Raw genomic sequence first — 15,404 nt, 5'->3', positions numbered from 1 at the left:
AGGGCCAGCGTTGGTCTTCGGTTCAGGCCTCCAGGGCTTCTTTGGTGATCCGGGACATTCATGCTGCTTCATCCGGGGGGTGTTATTGGTGGAGAGTCGAGTCCTTCCATCGTCTACTGGGACGGTGGTTTCTAACCCCTCTTGACCTCCCTCTTTTCGCTTAGGGAGAGTTATGTTTGATTTCCCTTGCAGCAGGCCATTTAGCACATCATGCATGTTCTCTAAGGTGGTTTCTAGCCTTTGGTTCTTACGATGTAGTTCATGTATCTCCTCTTCATAAAATTGAGATCTAGAACTTGAGCTCACGGAATGGATCCGGGGATGCTTGTCTATTCTGCTCGTCAACAGGCCCGGATCCTGTCGGCCGGAGTTCGGCACCTGCGGCAACCTTGGAGGCAGGAACTCACTGGCAACCCTTGCTGGGGCAGCCGTTGGCCTTGGACGATCCTCCTCAGGTGGGACTGTCGGGGATGAGACTTCCTTTGGGGCCTCCATGTTTGTGGGTGGAGGAGGATCCTTCATAGAGGCTTTCAGCTGATCTCCGTCAAGATGGACCTCCACTTCTCGTGGCTCTCTCAGTTGTTTAGAATGTCGTGGCATTTCTTTCTTATCGGAATCAACGAAAGAACAATGGCTTAACACTTATCCTTCCCACAGACGGCGCCAAACTGTTGATGGTGAGAACTCATCAACGAAGTTAAGTTATAAAAATCAATGTCTATTGGTTATCAATGAAGAACTTCAACTATATAATCAGAAACATAGAAACTTAGAAAATAGTTGTAGAAGAAAAATGGGGAAAAGAACTTGTATTTCTCTTTTGTGTCCAGCTACAATGTTTTTCCCAACCCCTTTCCATGTGGAAGTGGGGTTCCTTTTATAGTGGGCTCTAATGGCCCCAGATACATTTTGATCCAAGGGACCAGATGGTACACAAGTACATTGTCAAGAGAGTGGTCTCAGGGGTAGTGGTGTTGGCTCCAATACATGGTCAGATTCCGTGGGGATGTCTCCACTAGTTATTTAGTACGAGTGTCAGTGGAGTGGCACCAGGCGTAGTGGTGCTGGTGGTGGTGTTGACTTTGACATCTAGTTAGAAGCATACAGGTCATGTCCCCTCTCCTAGTACTCCCCACTACTTGTCTGGCATGAGTATTCATACCAGCCATACGGGGTCTTAAAGGTCGTACCCTGTATGAGCTCCGTACTAGTACGATCTTTTGAATTATACGTGGTCTTTTACCTCTAAATGTTGGAGTCTCCGTAGGTCCTCATAGGAAACACCATCTTTAGGTGCGGGGTGCTAGATACCTGATGCATGTAGGGGTCACGGCGTGCGACGGTGCTCTTGGGCCCTAGGCGCAAGACGGGCCCCTTGTCGCGAGACGCCTGAAGCACCTCAAGGCCACCCATGAGATGTGGGTGATAGGCGCGTGAGACACCACTCCTAGTGAGGCACCTGTTGGCATGCGAGACGTTGGTTGGCGTCCGAGGTAATGTATTCTCGTGAAATGCCTGGTCATGCGAGGTGAGGCCATCTCTCACGGGGCCCTGGCGGCGCAGCTATGTCGAGGCGAGGCGAGGCCATCCCTTGAGAGGCCCTGGTGGCACAGCTATGTTGAGGCGAGGGGAGGTCATCCTTCGCGAGGCCCTGGTGGCGCGACTATGTCGAGGCAAGGCGAGGCCATCCCTCGCGAGTCCCTGGGGGTGTGGCTATGTCGAGGCGAGGCAAGGACATCCCTCGCGAGGCCGTGGTGGCACGGCTGTGGCCAAGCAAGGCCGTCCCTCGCGAGGCCCTGGAGGCGCGGCTATCTCAAGGCAAGGCGAGGCGAGGCCATCCTTTGTGAAGCCCTAGTGGCACGACTGTGGTGAGGCGAGGCCATTCCTTGCGAGGCCCTGGTGGCACGGCTGTGGCTAGGCGAGGCCGTCCCTCGCGAGGCCCTATAGGCACGACTATGTCGAGGCGAGGCAAGCCCATTCCTCACAAGGCCCTAGTGGCACGATTGTGGCGAGGCGAGGCCATCCCTTGCGAGGTCCTGGTGGCACAGCTCTGGTGAGGCGAGGCGAGGGCATAACAGCCTCGCGGAGGCGTGGGGGTGACGACCTCGTGTAGGTGCCTGAGGGCCTCGCGTGGCACACCTCCTAGGCTCGCGAGGCGCGAGACGGGGGGTCCTGGATGGCACACTTGATTGGGCTTTGTTTGTCAAGATTTCCCAATACACACCTAGGGACATGGGACCTAAGCACGTACTTTGAGTCTTTTACAAGCATGGAATTTTGAGCATCTACAACAACTAATTTTATTTTATTCTACATTCTGTAAAAAATACAGCTCCCTTTCTCCCTCACCGATTCTCTCTCTCTCACTCTCAGATCGACCCACTGCTCCACCTCTAGTCCTCCGTCATTACTAGCTTAGTTGCTCTACTGAAATCCTAAACAGAGCACACGATTAAGGTTATATATATATTAGTTTTTTTCAAGTTTATATATAAATATATATATGTTTTCATTTAAGTTTTATTATGTTGTTTAGTTTCATTTAAGCAATTATTTTAATATATGTATCAGTTTTTTTTTATTTTTTATATATGTATTAGTTTTAAGTATTATTAGAATATTGATGATTAATATATTGCTAAAAAAATAACATTGTTTATGTGGGGAAAGAACAAAAATCAGATTATAACATGTTGAAGTATAATTTGTATTATGAGTTTGAATTAGTAGTTTTCTATGATGTTAATAAATAAATTAGAATAAAAAACTATGTTATATCTATGAAGTTCATAACTTGATCAAGTTATTGACAATGAAAGCTTATTTTGTCTTTAAGATTTCGTTCTTGTGGTTTTGCAGGCCACATAAACAATTAGTATAATACTTGCTTCTGGGAGCTTGTTAAATCTGGAAAAAGCAAAATCAAGGCTCAAAATATATTAAAGGTGCAACTCTTGGTCACTGTGTTACCATTTTTTTTTACAATATATTGTTTTATGGTTTAAGAGCATAATAACTTAGTAAGCCCCATCTAATGTAGCAGTGTTAGCTTGACTTTCAGTTCCTGCAAAAATCCTTGCCATTCCAAAGTCTGAAATCTTGGGATTCATATTTAAATCAAGTAGTATGTTACTGGCTTTCAGGTCTATATGGATGATTCGAAGCCTAGAATCCTCGTGAAGGTACAGAGTTCCTCTTGCTATTCCATTTACAATCTTAACCCTTGTGCTCCAATCTAGTTGTGCACGTTTCCTTTAATATATCCATCACAAGTGTGAGAAAAATGCAGTTTATAGTAGGAAACATAAGTATACATATATAATTTAGTATGATGATACAAGGTCCTGAAGTAAGAGGACTTCAAAGAAAAGAATGTATACAAATATTTATATTATTACCAAACAAAATGATGTCTAAGCTGCTGTTTGGCAAGTATTCATACACAAGTATCTTTTCCTTTCCATCTACACAGAAACCCAAAAGCTTGACAAAATTGTTATGTTGAAGTTTCAATATCATTAGAACTTCATTAGTGAATTCTTCTGAACCTTGCTCAGAACATATTGAGAGCCTCTTCACTGCCACTTCCTTTCCATCTCTTAGTGCCCCTTGAAAATAACCATTTTGTATTTGTGTAATCCTATATATGTTGACTTCCTTTTCATATTGAAAAAAGATAATAAAGATATACTTTATTAATTACCTTGTAAACAGGGCGAAAACCACCCTCTCCTAACTTGTTTGAATTAGAAAAGTTGTTAGTAACAATTTTTATGGAAGCCAAATCAATGTATGGAAACTCATGATCTGTTGAATCATCTTCATGGATGTTCTTATGAGAAATTTTCCGGAGATTGTCATTATTCCCTGAATAAGGAATCAAGCTTTCGATTAAGTAGAGAACAAAAATAAAAAATAAAAAAGACAAGCAAGTTTCTCTTAGATAAACTTGAACAGAATCTTTATTACTCTTTTTGTGTCTTCTGTTAAGTGCATAGTAGCAGGCATATGAACCAAGAACTACTATCACAAGACATGATATAACAACAGCTACCAGTACAAATTTCCATCTTTTATTTCTTCCGTTATCTGCAATTCAAAACAATCAATTAGATAATATCTCTCTATTTCTTTTTCACATCAGCTAGTATGTAAGACAAAAAAGAAAAGGAAGAAAAAACAAGAATCTTCATGATGAATAATTAAGAACCTTCTCCATTCTTATTATTAGCCACAGAACCAGATTCACCCATATAAAACGCATACAACTCATATCTCAAGTAGCAGCTTCAACTAAGAAGTCTAGCTCTAATTGAGTAATAATAAACATCTAAAATCTCTTATGTGGCACTTCCAAGACATTTCTTACAGTCATTTGAGGACAAGTCTCTAGTGCATTGTACTAAAGCGTATACAGTATTATCCATATGTTGGAGGTTATTCTGAAATAGACTAAATCAGTATAATAGCTTTTTGATGCAAGGATAGTAGTTTTAGTTTCTTATTCCTAGATGTTGCTTCTTAATATTTGAGTTGTTTAAAATATTGTTTGAGTTGCTCCTTTTTGGGCAAGTGTTTTTTCTCATTAGTTTTTGTTTTAGTGTGTTTTTGTTTCATCCCATTACACTCACTTTAGCTCTTTTTTCTCTATCATGGAATGGTTACATTTGTTGAGTTCATGCAAAAAAAATTCAAATTTCACAGCTGCAACTATTCAGTGAAAAAGTGATTGTTTGTTAATCAAAATATCCAAAATGTATTGTTATGCTCAATATTTTTGTTTATGAATGTCCTACAATTGTGCCTAAAATCTAGCTTCCAATTCTGTTTTGGTTTAGGCTTTTTGGCTCCCTCATTTCCCTGTCTTTTTTCAACAAATATTAAGAAGATTACTCAATTTACTATTCTCCAATCTGAAACATTTTTACTCAACTTACAGAACATATGTTCTGAGATGTTATTGTTTTTGGTTCTTAGCCTGTAGCTGAAGCTTTGTTTTGCTTTCTTCTTGAAATAGTTTTTATAAAAAAAAAGGAACAAGAAAATTTAAGGACTTATGGATGCCATGCGCTATATGTTTTATGATGGCATTAAGATAATGAAAACCTTGAGGCTCTGGAGAGCAACATTGTTAAAAAAAAAATTCACTAATGTAATGACCCACTAATCTAGACTAATTGGACCATTATCGAAACTATACATAAAAACTTACATTTTACGAAAATACCATAATTTATTGAGTAACTTGAAAATAAGAGTTATTTACAAAGAAACAGAATACTAAGAAGGATTTTGGGATCCCATTGTCTTTAAAACAAAATAAGATTTAAAATAAAAGACATTACATAATAATGCGGAAAATACATGTAAAACCCTAAAAACATAAAAGGAGACTACATCCTCGAATCGATAACGCTCGGCCCCTTGACTCCATTCATCATCGATACACATCCTCCCAAGCATCACGAATCTTACCGCCTCTAAGCTTATTTTCCTGCACATAACAGAAAGGAGTGAGCCTAATGCCCAGCAAGGAAAAACCTAACACAAAGTCACATACATAATTTCATAAGAAAACATAAGGACTTAACATAATACATATAACATACACTTATTATAATGGCCATTATTACTTGGGGTCCCATAGACTAAACAAGCATATGCCCATGGGATTAATGGGGTCCTACTAGCTAAGTAGGTCATATGCCCATAACCCATTTGGGGTCTTGTTAGTCATATGGGTCATATGCCCAAGCCTACATACACATATACATATCATAACACTTTTAATAACATAAACATATAGATAACATAAGCACATAACATATTAATTCTAGCCTATTTTCCTTACCAAAGTTACCGGGATAAAATGGACTGAGTTAGGACTTTTGGAACACTCCTAAAACCACAATGAACAAGGGTGAGTCTAAAGAAAGGAGATGAAATGAAAGAGAATAGGAAGACTAAACCATTAAACGAAAATATGCTTACCACCACTTAAGTGCTTAAGAACTTGGATTCCCTAACTAAAAATAAGAATAAGGTTAGGGGACTGAGTAGAAGGTTTTGAGAAAAGAAATAACATAGAATACAGAAAGGACTAGAGTTTTGGGTTTACCTCAAAGATTGCAAGATCAATCTAACATCCACCGAAATACTATAGCACTCACTTACTTCCCAAGTGTTTGATAAGCTTATGATGTTTAAGCTTATAGTTTTTCCCCAAACCAAGTGTTTACACTCTCACACTCACTTAACACTAGCAGCCTCTGAACTTAGAGCAAATGGTGAATAATGGCTGGGTACTAGGTCCTATTTATAGAGTTTGGGAATGAAAATATCTTGATTTTACTTGAATAAAAATAATGGCTTTTTAAGTGAAAATCATTTGAATAATCGTTCAGCAGAGCCTGAAGACTCGTTCAGAAGATGCTGGACTGTTGAAGGCGTTTGAATGGCTGAAGGGAAAAGAATTCAAATGAATTTGAAAACATGCTGGTGGAGGCGATATATCGCCCCCTATAGGCGATATATCGCCTGGACCTTTGTTCCCGAGGCGACCGTGAATCGATTCGTGTTTTCCGTATCTACGTGCTGCGACATATCGCCCCCTATAGCTGCGATATATCGGCATACGCAGAATATTTAAACACGAGTTTACACATTTTTAGCTAAGTTTGAATGGACTAAACAGCCTTGACTAAGCCCTCAACGTGCTCAAAGCTGCTGACTGACCCTATACATTCAAACTTTTACCCTTATTTAATTTAATCCTCAAAAATACTTAATCCTTAATTACCATTCAAAACATGTGCTTAAAATCCTATTGGTTGATGTCTAAACCTTATAATATACTAATATAATCCTTAATATCAGTCACATTAATCAAACCTTAGGTTATACTTAATATTCTTAAACTATAGGTTAAACTTAGAAAATCTATAAGTACTACTATGAGTGTCCAAATAACTCCCGGTCTGAACCAAAAATCCAAAGTAACAATGATAACACTAAACATACTATAATACTACTAAACAATTAGCTAAGTAAAGTTCTTGGACTCTACAATTCTCCCCTACTAAAAAGAATTTCGTCCTCGAAATTTACTTACCAAATAACTCCGGATACCGGTTCTGCATGTCCTCTTCCAACTCCCACGTTGCCTCGCGTTCAGAACTATTGCTCCATAGGACTTTAACTATAGGAAAGCTCTTGGACCGTAACTGCTTCATCCCCCTATCTAGGATGCTAACCGGTCGTTCCTCGTAACTTAAGTCCTTCTGGAGTGCTATGGTGTCGTACTTGAGGACGTGAGATGGGTCTGACACATATTTGCGTAGCATCGAAATGTGGAAGACGTTGTGACTATCGGCTAGTGCTGGCGGTAGGGCTAGTCTATATGCAACTGGTCCCACTTTGTCCAATATCTCAAAAGGACCTAAGAATCGGGGACTGAGCTTGCCTTTCTTCCCGAACCGCTTGACACCCTTCATAGGAGATATCTTCAGGAAGACTTGATCTCCAACTTGGAACTCCACATCGCGTCGCTTGGTATCCGCATAGCTCTTCTGTCGGCTTTGAGCAGCAAGCATACGCTGTCTAATAAGCGTTACTGCTTCTTGTGCTTGTCTAACAGCTTCGGGCCCTAGAAGCTGCCTTTCTCCTACCTCGTCCCAGTGCAACGGTGATCGACACCTTCTTCCATATAGCAACTCATAAGGTGCCATCTCGATCGTCGACTGGTAGCTGTTGTTGTACGAGAACTCGATCAGCGGCAAGTACTTGTTCCACGATCCTCCGAAGTCAAGTACACATGCGCGTAGCATATCCTCTAAAATCTGAATTGTACGCTCGGACTGCCCATCTGTCTGAGGATGGAAAGCTGTACTAAGACTTAACTTAGTACCCATGGCTTGCTGTAAGCTTCTCCAAAATCTTGACGTAAACACTGATCCTCTATCTGATACTATCGTCTTGGGGATTCCATGCAATCGTACAATCTCTTGAATGTAGATGTCTGCATATTGGTCTGCCGTATAAGAAGTCTTAACAGGCAGAAAATGAGCCGACTTGGTTAGTCTATCTATGACTATCCAAGCAGAATCATGCTGCTTATTTGTCTTTGGCAGACCCGTCACGAAGTCCATGGCTATATCGTCCCACTTCCACTCCGGTATGCTAAGTGGTTGCAATAATCCTGCAGGCCGCTGATGCTCCGCCTTCACTTGCTGGCATACCAGACACTTAGATACATACTCTGCTATGTCCTTCTTCATCCCTGGCCACCAATAGACTGCCTTGATGTCATGAGTCATCTTGGTAGACCCTGGATGAACTGAGTACGGAGTACTGTGCGCTTCTTCTAGGATCGTCTTCTTAATACTCTGATCGTCTGGCACGCATACTCGATCCTTATATCTCAATAAACCTTGACTGGATATTGAGAAATCTGTAGTCTTGCCTTCTCGGACTGCATTCATGTGCGTTGCTAGTGAATCATCATGTCTCTGACCATTCCGTATGTCTTCTAGCAGATTCGATTGGATAGACAAGTTAGCCAGCTTGCCTACAACCACTTCTATTCCGGCACTGATAAGCTCCTGCTGTAGTGGCTTTTCTATTCCGGATAAGGCTGCTAAGTTCCCATAACTTTTTCGGCTAAGTGCATCGGCAACTACGTTTGCCTTCCCCGGGTGGTATAGGATTTCACAGTCGTAATCCTTTACTAATTCCAACCACCGGCGCTGCCTCATGTTAAGCTCCTTCTGAGTAAAGAAGTATTTTAAACTTTTGTGGTTCGTATAAATCTCGCACCGTTCTCCGTAAAGATAATGGCGCCAGATTTTTAACGCAAAGACCACCGCTGCCAACTCCATATCGTGAGTTGGATAGCGTTGTTCATACTCCTTTAACTGACGTGACGCGTAGGCTATCACCTTGTCATTTTGCATCAGTACGCATCCCAATTCTAACTTTGATGCATCACAGTAGACAACGAACTTGTCGTTGGGTGTTGGGACACTAAGTACTGGTGTTGAGCAAAGCTTATCCTTAAGCAACTGGAAGCTTTCCTCACACTTATCATTCCAGTTAAACTTTTGTTGCTTCCGGGTCAGGTTGGTGAGTGGAGTGGCTATTTTAGAAAAGCCCTCTACAAACTTTCTATAGTAACCTGCTAGCCCTAAGAAGCTTCTTACTTCCGACGCGTTCTTTGGTCTAGGCCAATCTTTCACGGCCTCTACCTTCGATGGATCTACTGCAACTCCGTCTTTCGATATGATGTGCCCGAGGAACGCCACTTGTGAGAGCCAAAACTCGCATTTCTTGAACTTCGCGTAGAGTTGGTGCTCCTTCAATCGCGTCAAAATTATCCTCAAGTGTTCCTCGTGCTCCACTTCATCCTTGGAGTAAATTAAAATGTCGTCGATGAACACAACGACGAATTTATCCAAGTAGTCCTTGAAGACCCTATTCATTAAGTCCATAAACGCGGCTGGCGCGTTAGTAAGACCAAAAGACATAACTAAGAACTCGTAATGTCCATAACGAGTCCTAAAGGCTGTCTTAGGAATATCTTCCCCCTTTACCTTGAGCTGATGATACCCGGACCGTAAATCGATCTTAGAGAATACAGTCGCGCCTCGGAGTTGATCAAACAAATCATCAATCCGAGGTAGCGGGTATTTGTTCTTAATCGTTACTTTATTAAGCTCACGGTAGTCTATGCACATGCGCATACTTCCGTCCTTCTTTTTCACGAATAGTACCGGAGCTCCCCATGGTGAATGGCTTGGCCTAATGAAACCCAAGTCTAGGAGTTCTTGTAGCTGCGTCTTTAACTCCTTGAGTTCCGTAGGTGCCATCCGGTATGGTGCCTTAGAGATAGGCTCGGTGCCCGGTACTAATTCTATCGTGAAGTCTATTTCTCTAGTTGGCGGCAATCCTGGCAAGTCATCGGGGAAAACTTCTGGAAATTCTTGTATGACTCGAACATCTCCAACTTTGAGTGATGTCTCCTTCTCCACATTCGTGATGTTGGCTAAGAATGCTTGACATCCTTTCTCCATCATTCTCTGAGCTTTGAGAGATGATACTAACGGGGTGCGTAGTCCTGAAGCTTGTCCCATGAAGCACAGTTTCTGGCCGTCAGGAGTATCGAATGTCACATTCTTGCGTCTGCAGTTGATCGTTGCGCCATGCCGTGCTAGCCAATCCATGCCTAGTATGACGTCGAAGTCTTTGATCACCAGCTCTATCAGGTCTCCTTCTAGTTCCTTGTCCTCAATCTTGATTGGTACGCCTCGTACAATTCGTGATGATAGAACTACTTTGCCCGAAGGCAACTCGGTTGCAAACCTAGTTCTAAATCTTTCACTAGGTTTGTCTAGTTTATCTATCATTCCTAACGAAATATACGAATGGGTGGCTCCCGAATCAAATAATACATGACATAATTTATTGAGGATGGAAACCTGACCTGTGACCACCTTGTTGCTAGCATCCGCCTCTCCTTGGGTTAAGGCAAAAACCCGAGCAGGAACCATCTTTTCGTCCTTCTTTCCTTCCGGCTTTTGCTGAGGACAGTCTCTTTTACGATGCCCTTCTTGACCACAGTTGAAACACTCCTTGGTGTTGGCACGGCATTCTCCGGGGTGCTTCTTCTGACATTTGGCACATGGCGGGTATTCCACGTAGCCCGACCTATTTCCCCCATTACTTGGTCGTGCCCTTTTATTGTTGTCGGCTTGCTTGTTGTCAGGATGCCTTCTCTTCTGTCCGTTACCGTTGTTGTTGGACTGACTGTTGCTGGACTGATTGTTGTTCCGACTGGCCTGAGGTTGACTCTGCTGCCTAGGTTCCGGCTTGCTGGCTTCTTCTTTGCTCACGTTGGCTTGCAACCTTTCTACTTCAATTGCCGTCTCAAGAACGTCGGCATATGAAGTGTTTCCCGGGTTTGCTAGTTTAACCCCCATCTCGATCTTCAGGCGAAGTCCTCTAACAAACTTGTTCACCCTTAGATAGTCGGTTGGAACCAACTCTGCTGCGAACTTCGCTAAGCGATCGAACTGACGAGCATATTCCGCCACTGTTAAATTCCCTTGCTTTAGATTGGTGAACTCCTCAACTCTCGTAGCAAGCACTGCTGAATTGTAGTACTTCTTGTGGAAGAGCTCCACAAATCGGGTCCACGTCATGGTGGCAGCATCGTGGGATTGCTGGACCAAGTCCCACCATATCCTGGCATCTTTCTTGAGCAAAGATGAGACGCAGGATATGCGGTCTGCATTACTAAGGTTCATGTGGGCTAGGATCGGCTCCACATTCCTTAGCCATTCTTCTGCTTCAAAGGGGTCCGTAGTCCCTTCGAAGTTCGGAGCGTGCTGCTTGCGGAACCTCTCGTACACTGGCTCCATGTGCTGAACAGGATAAGGAGCGTAGTTCGTCATAGGCCATCCCCCATACGGACCAACTTGTTGGGGTGCTGGGGCCATTGGCTGTGGCTGCGGCTGCGGCTGTGGCGGAGGCTGAGGCTGAGATTGAGCCTGTTGGCGTTGTTGCTGCAGAAGTTCCTCGACTTGCTGTCGTAGTCTGGCAATCTCTGCAGTGTTGTCAGCTGGCTGTGCCGGTGCGTTGCGGCGAGCAGTAACACGTACTCTCCTTCGGCGAACGGTAGGGACCGCATTGGTCGCTGGAACATCGTTGGAAGCGTTCCCGTTGGTGCGAGCAGATCTTCGGAGAGACATCGTAGCAGAGTTCTAACAGTTAAAAGAAACATGTTAGAACTTTTTCCTAATAGGCTCTAAGGCAAAAACTTATTCTAAAACAAACATATCTCGGACCTATTTATTATGACTTTTTATGAAAAATTATATAGGTCTTTATTTATTATTAGAGTGGGTTTCTATACTTAGAAAAACAAGTCATATTTATTTTCTAAGTGTGTTTCTAATCATCCTATATGACTTAATTCTCAGGCTCGAAACTTATCTTTGTTCCAAAGTTAACCATATTGAGGGAGGGCTGGGATCAGTAAAATCGTTCCCACTACTAAGGCCCCCTAACTCTCAACAAGGAAACCAGGTTCATTGATTCGTATCCACCCTCACCGAACTTAGTCATTATTCATTTTATTTAGTATTTATTATGATTGTGAAAAAAATTTCAAACTCACACATGATATTCAAATAGCATGTTTATTCATTTGGAAAACAATTTCACTTATTACAATCATAACATAAAAGTAAATAAAACAAATAAAAACTACTAATCTAAAAATCGGGATCTTCTACATCCGATCCGTCATCTAACATATCATCATCTATAGCCTCATAGTCATCATTATCATGAGCATCAAAATGCCCTCTAGGAAGGTTTGTGAGAATCCTATTCTTTTGCTCCTTGGTGAATTGAAATTCAAATTTTGCGGTGAACCTAACTAAGAGGAAATAGTATCTCATTGCTAATGGTGATTCATCCTCATCATTCATTTCTTCCCATATTTCTTCTAAGGCTGCTATTACAGGATGGAAATCTTTAAACAACCTAATCACTAATACATATTGTTCTGTTGATCTTAGCATTATTTGTTTAGCCTCTTGAAGGCCACCTATTGCTTGGTGAAACAAAAGCAACCTTCGTGTAATCCTTTCTAAGGCTCCTACGGTGTTTCTTGGCTCCCTTATTCTTTTTAAGGCCTTAATGGCTCGGATATCTTGGTAGGTTAAAGCTCCATTCATTTTTAACTGAAACATAAACACTAAAGTTGTTAGCTATACACATAGACAAAGTAACTTGTAACTTGTAACTTAAACACTTACTTGGCGGTCCGATTCGGAGCTTTGAGCATGTGTATCGAGGAGAACTTCATGCGAAGGAACCGTTTGCTCTGATACCAACTGTAATGACCCACTAATCTAGACTAATTGGACCATTATCGAAACTATACATAAAAACTTACATTTTACGAAAATACCATAATTTATTGAGTAACTTGAAAATAAGAGTTATTTACAAAGAAACAGAATACTAAGAAGGATTTTGGGATCCCATTGTCTTTAAAACAAAATAAGATTTAAAATAAAAGACATTACATAATAATGCGGAAAATACATGTAAAACCATAAAAACATAAAAGGAGACTACATCCTCGAATCGATAACGCTCGGCCCCTTGACTCCATTCATCATCGATACACATCCTCCCAAGCATCACGAATCTTACCGCCTCTAAGCTTATTTTCCTGCACATAACAGAAAGGAGTGAGCCTAATGCCCAGCAAGGAAAAACCTAACACAAAGTCACATACATAATTTCATAAGAAAACATAAGGACTTAACATAATACATATAACATACACTTATTATAATGGCCATTATTACTTGGGGTCCCATAGACTAAACAAGCATATGCCCATGGGATTAATGGGGTCCTACTAGCTAAGTAGGTCATATGCCCATAACCCATTTGGGGTCTTGTTAGTCATATGGGTCATATGCCCAAGCCTACATACACATATACATATCATAACACTTTTAATAACATAAACATATAGATAACATAAGCACATAACATATTAATTCTAGCCTATTTTCCTTACCAAAGTTACCGGGATAAAATGGACTGAGTTAGGACTTTTGGAACACTCCTAAAACCACAATGAACAAGGGTGAGTCTAAAGAAAGGAGATGAAATGAAAGAGAATAGGAAGACTAAACCATTAAACGAAAATATGCTTACCACCACTTAAGTGCTTAAGAACTTGGATTCCCTAACTAAAAATAAGAATAAGGTTAGGGGACTGAGTAGAAGGTTTTGAGAAAAGAAATAACATAGAATACAGAAAGGACTAGAGTTTTGGGTTTACCTCAAAGATTGCAAGATCAATCTAACATCCACCGAAATACTATAGCACTCACTTACTTCCCAAGTGTTTGATAAGCTTATGATGTTTAAGCTTATAGTTTTTCCCCAAACCAAGTGTTTACACTCTCACACTCACTTAACACTAGCAGCCTCTGAACTTAGAGCAAATGGTGAATAATGGCTGGGTACTAGGTCCTATTTATAGAGTTTGGGAATGAAAATATCTTGATTTTACTTGAATAAAAATAATGGCTTTTTAAGTGAAAATCATTTGAATAATCGTTCAGCAGAGCCTGAAGACTCGTTCAGAAGATGCTGGACTGTTGAAGGCGTTTGAATGGCTGAAGGGAAAAGAATTCAAATGAATTTGAAAACATGCTGGTGGAGGCGATATATCGCCCCCTATAGGCGATATATCGCCTGGACCTTTGTTCCCGAGGCGACCGTGAATCGATTCGTGTTTTCCGTATCTACGTGCTGCGACATATCGCCCCCTATAGCTGCGATATATCGGCATACGCAGAATATTTAAACACGAGTTTACACATTTTTAGCTAAGTTTGAATGGACTAAACAGCCTTGACTAAGCCCTCAACGTGCTCAAAGCTGCTGACTGACCCTATACATTCAAACTTTTACCCTTATTTAATTTAATCCTCAAAAATACTTAATCCTTAATTACCATTCAAAACATGTGCTTAAAATCCTATTGGTTGATGTCTAAACCTTATAATATACTAATATAATCCTTAATATCAGTCACATTAATCAAACCTTAGGTTATACTTAATATTCTTAAACTATAGGTTAAACTTAGAAAATCTATAAGTACTACTATGAGTGTCCAAATAACTCCCGGTCTGAACCAAAAATCCAAAGTAACAATGATAACACTAAACATACTATAATACTACTAAACAATTAGCTAAGTAAAGTTCTTGGACTCTACAACTAATCATTTTGTTTTACTTAGTGAAGATAAAAAATATTATGAAATGCTTGGTCTTGGTCCTTAGAGCTTGTTTTTTCACCCTGTCCTTTAACTTTACTGCCTTTGCATCTTTTGAGGGTTGTGTTCTGTCATGTTAATATGTATTACACATTCTTACAAAAAAAAAAAAAAAAGGAATAATGCTCGAACTTTTTATTCCATTAGACCATTCTTTTTTATTTCTTTATTTATTAGCCAAGTTTTCCAAGGTTCCTTCCTCCCTAGTTGGTCCTGGTCTGGTGGTACTAAAAGTGTCTGATTATACAACTTGTTGTAAAGTGTCTAATTAATTGGGTGTTAAAAGACAGGTTAATTAAGATATGTGTCATGATGTATCATTGGTTATTGGTTTAACTGTGTTTTTTGTATTTATTTTAAGTGGGAATGTTTCTCTGCTTTGTCCCAATATCTTCATATTCATGTTTAGTTTTGGTATTTTGGAATTTCAACTATCTTAATGAAATATAAACACGCATAGAGATATGGAGTTTTGCTTTGCATAAGTCATTCATTAGTCTTGGAAATCAAACATGCATTCCATGCCAATCTG

At 40.7% G+C, this 15,404-nt stretch overlaps 1 pseudogene; it reads right to left on the bottom strand.

Moving 5' to 3' along the window:
* Positions 1 to 3,017: 3,017 nt before the first annotated feature.
* LOC133800184 (G-type lectin S-receptor-like serine/threonine-protein kinase At4g03230) lies at positions 3,018 to 4,253 on the bottom strand (annotated as a pseudogene).
* Between the last annotated feature and the right edge of the window lie 11,151 nt (positions 4,254 to 15,404).

Source organism: Humulus lupulus, chromosome 9 (assembly GCF_963169125.1).
Source record: "Humulus lupulus chromosome 9, drHumLupu1.1, whole genome shotgun sequence".
In the NCBI taxonomy this organism is placed as follows: domain Eukaryota; kingdom Viridiplantae; phylum Streptophyta; class Magnoliopsida; order Rosales; family Cannabaceae; genus Humulus; species Humulus lupulus.
The sequence above is the reverse complement of the archived record's forward strand: the minus strand, read 5'-3'. Positions and strand labels throughout refer to the sequence as shown.